This window comes from Symphodus melops (assembly GCF_947650265.1).
Source record: "Symphodus melops genome assembly, chromosome: 7".
NCBI classification, from domain to species: domain Eukaryota; kingdom Metazoa; phylum Chordata; class Actinopteri; order Labriformes; family Labridae; genus Symphodus; species Symphodus melops.
The window spans coordinates 19,654,193-19,662,033 of record NC_136697.1 but is presented as its reverse complement, the minus strand read 5'-3'; positions in this window follow the sequence as shown (position 1 = coordinate 19,662,033).

Below are 7,841 nucleotides of genomic sequence, written 5' to 3'. Positions count from 1 at the left end.
ATTCATCACCATAGAAACTGAGGCACAATACAAAACGTTTATTAACAGAGAAGCATACAATTTGACACAGTGAATGTCTTCTTAAATTGTGCGTCCATGATGAGGGATAAGAGATGCATGCTAGCAGCCTGAACGCCTGCTGCTTGGATTTTTTATTTGGTAATAACAAGGGCCCTTCTTCTCAGCCTTAATCAGAATCCTGAGAAGAAGTCATTGGCTTTTGTGAGATGTGTGTGAAGCAATCGCTGAAAGATTATGATTTAAGATTAAGATTCACCTTATTAACTTAATTCTGTTAAGTCATGCAACACACACATAGGCTGAAATGTACAAATGCAAAAACAAGGATCCATATGGACATGCTCTTATGGTGAGATGTCAGATTGGTTTGGCTTTCTCTCTCTCTATTCTAAAGGCCAGTTCTGAGTAATCTAAACTGAACCAGTGCTTGAGCGTGTATAATGGAGAGATGTGTCATCGACTGAACAATCAAACATTGAACTGCAGACCACAACTTTAATCTCCTAGGGTATGTCCTTTATCTCAGACACAGAAATGTATTTTCCTCACTTAGACCTTATACATCCTGACAGTTTACCGTTAATAGTTGTAGCTTGAAACACTTGTCTACATTATACATGTAAATATTATGTATAAGTAGATGAGTATTTGTAAGTGTTCTCTTCTCTTCCTCAACATGCCCAAGTGTCAAAGTTTTTTAAGGCTTATTTTCCATTCTGAATTGACTAATGTTCTTTAAAGTTTAAGTTTGCATAATCGAATCACATGATTACATTTGATAACGCATGAAGATCTGCTTGTGCTGAGACATCCATTTGCTGGAGCTCTGTGCAGCTAGCACCTTCCTTCCGCAGTGTTTATGTATTTATGTATGCACCATCGAATTCTAGATGACACCAAGGACGACTAGTTGCAATTATGCAGCTGCTACCACATGGACAGATTCAATGACCCAATCTCTTAATTCATGCATATTTTGAAACTTGGGTGTTTTTTCCAAGTGAAGTATTTCTTCCAAGGATTAAATTAAGCTTTAGATAATCAAATTGTTATAGTAAAATCATTTAAAAGCCTTTGATAATATACAGTTAAAGAATCGAAACAACACATTAACAAGTTACTCTGTCCAGGTAATTGCTCAGCAACCAAATGTGCATAGAGACTGCTCTTGTGTGTGCGTCACTTTCGTTAAAAATCAATTGTCTAAAAATAAAGACCATGAAAAGATGATGAAAAAAAACGAAAGTAAGAATCTTCCTCAATACTGCATAAGCAAGTTTTAAGAAGAACAGCTGATGAATGAGGCCCAACATTTCCTGACATTTTTTAAGTCATAATCTCATAACCCCCCCCCCCCCCCCCCCCCCCCCCCCCCCCACACACACACACACACACACTCACACAATGCCGAGGCATTATAAAGGAAGCACTCGCTAATTTAACTTGGGGATATTAGTTTTTAACAATCTCATTCAAATGTTAGATCAAGTGCATTTATTATCAGAAACATTATAATGCTGCACTTTCAATTCTTACTGTGAGATCCAAGTTCTCTAATGAGAGGGACATTGCACAGATAGGGAGAGCGGCATGAAAGATGGCTCAAAGTGGGGATAGCAACTTCAGAAAGGCCTAAGAGAATGAGCTTGATCTTGATTTTCCAAAACTAAGAAAGTTTTACCCAAATCCTGTGAACTTGCTCTGTCTCGTTGTTGGTTGCAGGACATGTACACTATAGTATTTCCTAAAACTTAACCTGCATCAGTTTCAACACCAATGTCAAACGGGAGCAAATAGCATGCTAGTTTTTGCTTTCGAGAGGAAGTAAAGAAAAGTCAGAATATAATGTGCAGGTGAAGGGTTTTTACATGAAACAAAGTTCTAAGACCAGGATTAATTAGTTTGATTTGAAATGTTTTCTACACTTTTGTAACCTTACTTTAGCCTAAACCAACATATTCAGTAGGAATTGTAATTCTGTTAAAACAGCTTAATGCATCATAGTTATTTTAAGCCCTTTTTTCCATTCTCCAACATGATCTTCTGTACAAAACAACATATGCATCGTATTTTGGTAATAAAATAGAGCAGTTGTAGAAGAAAAAAAAACAGAAGAGAAAAAAATGCATGTGGATTCTGACCAAGCTTGACTTCTATTTCTCCCTGCATTCTGTCATAGCTGATTTTAGCTTTTTTGCCCGTCAGTCTTTCCCTTTGCTAACTCCTCCTAAAAATCCCCTGCTGCTTCACTTTAAGTGGATAAAACACTATTTAAACACAAAAGGTCAAACCACTTGTCTGATTCTAATAAAGGGGAGGCAAAAGGCCTCCTCCGGTGGGGACGATTTTTTTAAATGACATTTTTTCCTATGGTTATCTGCTGAGTGAGATTCTGTGTGATAGAAGAATCTAGCTTGGAGTCATTAAAGCTGGGTATCATGAGGTGGAGGGCGATTAAGGAGACAGCGCTTCTGCTCAAGGCATTGAAATCGGTGCTATTTTTAACAAGGTATCTCTCCTTTTTTAACCAAACTGCATTCTACTGTATCTTTTGTGCCAGGGACTAGTTACAAGAAAAAATGGAGGCAGCTGAGAACTTGCAGTTTGGCTGTTTCAATGATTAAACTCATTTAGAACTGTTTGTAGAGCTTCAAGAAAGCCTTGTGTGTCTATATTAAGTCATACAGTTTGTGATTGCATGCCTCCACTCATAATATTACTATTTGGAAATTCTGTTCCAACATAATGAGGACCCATTTAGTATTAAATAGTGGATGCATTTAAAAAAAAAAAAAAAAAAAAAGTTGTATATGCTTTATTAATACCCGAGGGTAAATTCAGATTTTACACTCTGTTGTTCTGCTTTTCACATAAACAGTCCTGAATCACACACATGCACATACACAACCTGTGGACATGCATTAATGGAGAGATGTCAGAGTGCAGGGCAGCCCAGAGGAGGTGCTGCTGAGCTTGTGGGGTTGGTGCCTTGATCAGCCTCGGCAGTTCTCGAGAAGTGGTCTGGCATCTCTCCAGCTACCAGATCAACTTCCATATTGGTCCACATCGGGACTTGAACCGGCGACCTAACCCAAGTCCCTACGGACTGAGCTACTGCCAGTGTGTCAAAACAAAGATCCAGTTATTTATATTCACAAGGCACAGAGAAAGAGAGAGAGATCGTTTCATTCAGCAGTAAGCCCTGAGGTGGCTCAGCTGGTGTGTCATTCCCTTTTGTCTCTCCCAATTATTTTTCTCTCTCTCTGTCTCTCTGCTGTGAAATATCAGGTAAGGGTAAAACCATACAGAAACATCTTCTGCCTGAGATAAGCATCACTCATGCACTCATCTCCAGAAGGCAACAGATTGTATCTTGAGTGAAATGTCAATGCGCCTTGTGTCAGCATGTGATAAATGCTGTGTAAAACAATTACATTCTATAAGGGACATGTCCTCCTATTGGCTGATAAACCCCTTAGGATATCTGCACCAGTAGTGATTCACACACATGACACAGCCAGTGAGTCAAACATCCAGGTCTGATGCATTTTTTGGATATCAATAAATAGGATATGTCTTAATGTGCACTGTGCATTAAAATGCAACAACATCAACATTCATGAGTGGAATTTTTTTCCTGGAGGATCATGAGATATGAGATGTGAGTGTTGCAAAAAAAAAAAAAAAAGTATGCTTCTGGAGAGCTTTTTCAATTTGGAGTTCTTTCTTTTCTGAGGTGAGGGTGAGGTGAGGAAGAGCACACAGTCAAGATTTGCAGTTACTCTAGTGATTTGGAGAGGAAGCATTCTTTGAAGCAGGGCATGGAGGGCCACCATGGCATGAGGCTATGTTTTGACAAACTACTGTATTTTCAAAGAAAGTCCCAGCCATCCTTTCAGTGTTTTGGAAAAAATGTTGTTGTCTTTGTACTTCTTTTTTTTATTTCTTTTTTTTTTAATTATTATTATTATTTGCATTTCAAGAGTTTATTCATATAAAGACAAAATTACCACAAGACACAACATAAAAACAAACTAAGAAAGGCAAACTAAACACACCAAAGAGAACAAAAAGCTATAGACAAAAAGAAAAGAAAAAGATTAAGATCTTCCATGTAAATTCTTTCCAATGGTTTGAGTTTGTTGTTTCATGTATGTTTTTGCACATTTGTTACCAATCATTTGGAGATATATTAAACAGAAATGTGTTCTCTTGTATCGATCTATTTTTAAAAATATCAGAAAGGTAACTACTCACTTGGAAGAAACTGAATAAATGGGTAGACCATAGAGTAAAGATAATTGTCCAAGACTTCATTCTGTATCCATATTTACAGAGACCTTCAGATTCCCATTTTACAAAAGCCTGATTAATTTTGTTTGGAGGAAAGTCTGGGTCTGTTACTATATCTTTTAAGAGAGTTAAGCCTTGATATATTCTCTGATTCTGGAAAACTTCCTTCTAGACCTGAAGTGTAGCAACTACCCATCTGTTATTATCTGTTATATAAGTCTTCTATATGTGATATTTTATATTTTTTAAAAAGGCAAGACAGTTAATGGCATATCTCTAAACTTATTTTGATCTTTCTCCAGTCTTTTATATGGGTGCTCACATCCACACTTAATATTACTAATTGTTGCTGCTTGATAATATATTTGAAGATTTGGCAAGTTTGGAAGTCCATCTCTTTTGATAGTTTTTTGGTTCCATATAAATTTCCGAATAATAGAATCCCATTGTTTAAACAAACTAGGAGCTATTTAAATGGGTAGCATTTTAAACAGAAATTAAAATCTTGGCAAAATATTCTTCTGTATGATTTTAACTCGTTCACAAAGAATAAGGGGACTATGCTCCATCTGTTTAAATTCTCTTTAGCTTAAGTGATTAATTTTTCAAAATAAAATCCATATTTCAGTTTGATCTACTCCCCAATTGTACGTCCTGTTAGCGTTAGCATGAGACTTAATTATATTGCACTTCTTTCTTTTTACAGACTTAGAAAAACACAGCAGTTAAATTGTATTGTAACTATCCTGTATTTCTGCAATCGAGAACAATGTTTCTTTATTTTTTCTTGCTTGATTTAAATAGGAAAGCCAGTCTACAAGTTAATGTATCATATCTATTCACCTCAATGCTTCTAGACGCAGGGAGGAAGCGTTCTTTACATACTATTGATTAAATAACCACGAGGGTCATCATAAAGGCAATAAACATGTGCTAAATTGAATAGACTGTAGAGCATTGCTGTACAATATATTCAGCTGATTTTATATCTGTAATTGGCAATGTGTGGCTCTGCAGTTAAGATAACAAATGAAATAAATATATGAATATGAAATAAGGGAGCAAGAGTAAATTAAAGATCAGACAATGCGCTGACAGAAATACTCTTATCAATGTGGGCAACATTGGGAAACACTTCTTCAGCTCACTTGCAAAAAAAGAAAAGAATGAAAGAAAGAAAGAAAAAAAAGTGCTTGTCTCTGCTCCAGCCTCTGTCTTAGCAAAGATAACAGCTCATTACTTGATTTCTACTTACTGTAAATGAGCACATTAGGAGCTCACTGTTTATTTTCTTTCCATTACATGTAAATGAGAGGCACCAAGAGATGAATGGACTCATAGAGGGCAGAAACCGTTTTCTGGCCTGAGTAAAGTTCACAGATCCCTCATATACTGATGGCTAACTTTAACCTCTGCGTTCACAGCTCCACTATTTACTTTAGTTTCTGGATGCAGTCAATGGTCTGCAGGAAGCATCAGTCCAGAACGAGGGAATACCTCTGAGGAGAAGGATGGAGAAAGGAGTCATTCAAACCTGGAATGACAAATAGGTGAGGCTGTTTACGTACGCTGTGTTTACATAAGTTTGTGTTTGGTTTGGTGGGTTATTGGGCATTTTGGAATAAATCTACACCTCTCTGCGTAATACAGCTACATAAAACAATATTAAAATTGTCCGTTGAAGTGCAGTTTATTTGAAAGTGATGACACTCTTTAATCACTGAAGCAAACAAGAGTGGTCAAATTAATCTGTGTCAACTTTGGTTTTTGGCGGAAATTACTAATTAGCAAAGAACAGAAACAAACTGTGTGTCAACTCCAATTACTGTTTATATTGGCCTCGGTCCTATCAACTACACATGTTCAAAATAAAAGCTTTAGGTTATACATTTGGGAAAAAATCCCACACGCTCACACACACACAAACACACACATTTCTTCAAAATGTGTGTTATGGAAGATAAAAAAAAACAACCAAACAAAAATGAATTAAGTTAAACATTTTCCCTGGAATCAGATACAGTAAGGGACCATGACAAGTATTTGCTCCATCAACACCCTTCCTGACGCACATCGCGATATTTGATTCACATTTGGCAGTGCTGTAGGCTAAATAAGTTTAAGTTATCACATCTACTCTTCCAATGACACATCCCACTCCGCTACATTAAAGCCGGCCTCACCTCCTATCCAGGAGGTATTCAACACAAGCTGTTTTTTGTTGCTCTGAGCATAAAGGCTTTCTTCATCATGTCCAAACTCTGATATTTTTGTCTTGTGGCACTTTCTCGCTCAGTCCAATTGGGACCTGCCAATCTCCCACAGGCTCCTGGAAGAAATAGTGCGGTATTTGAAGGAGCACACTAACTCAGCCATGGTTTTAAATTAAGCGTGATGTGTGTGTGTGTGTATGTGTGTGTGTGTGTGTGTGTGTGTGTGTGTGTGTGTGTGTGTGTGTGTGTGTGTGCGTGTGTGTGTGTGTGTGTGTGTGTGTGGGGGGGGGGGGGGGGGGGGGGGGGGGGGGGGGGGGCTGCTGAAATCCTTTTGGCTACGTTGGAAGAGAAACTCGGATGTTAGTGTAAATGCAGAGACTTGGCATAACCAGACAACCTTCAGATTAAGAAGCTTCCAAATCACACACTGTACATACATGTGACATGCTCTGGGGAGGGTTTAGGTGACTACAGTGGGAGTTTGTGCAGCTTCACTCTGCATTCATTTACAACCACTATTCCCACGTAGCTAGTTTCAAGTCAGAACTGATTACCAGCGACATGAAAAAGACATAATTTGGAAACTATGCTGATGATTTCTTTTTACTGTTCGGACTAGCCTGTAAGATTCATGACAACCATCTGAATGTAAAAACATTAGAAATTGGAAGATTTGACCTTTTCATTGATTAAACTCAATTTCAGATGCTTAAGCAAACCATTAAAAAGACATTGTTGGTTTCTCTAGCTGGCTCTGAGCAGCAGAAAGACATCTGAAGATTTAATAAAAGGTGACAATGACAATTTTAAAACAGCAAGCAGATGAGACATGAAACAACAAGGAGACATCCTGTCAGCATCATACATTTGTGTAATCAGCAAGAACACTTGTCTAACGCAATCAGGGTTACGTTAAAAACAGCTGCTATTAGAGGTACTCAAGTGGTTAAACCCAGGTCACAGCAGGCACAGAAGAGCCATCACGAAGCTCCTGTGAGGGGACCTATATGATGTCTGTGTGGAAGAGAAGGGGAGCCTGTTTCCTGCAGCCTGCTGTGTGTCACAGTGACAGGAGAAGGTAGAGCTCAGCTGGACGTGAGGCTGAGCAGGAACCAGCCCATTTCCCCTGCTTAGTGTCTTGTCTGGACAGTCACAGAGCCTGCAGAAAAAAAACCACGCTTGACTTGTCTCATCACGTCACAGCCGGGCCGCAGGTCACGGTGGAGAGCGCTCTGTAGCGATGCCCTCAGTGGCTGTTTCCTCCAGCTGAATGGCCAGCAAGGAGACAACATACAAGAGCATGAGCGTCATGTG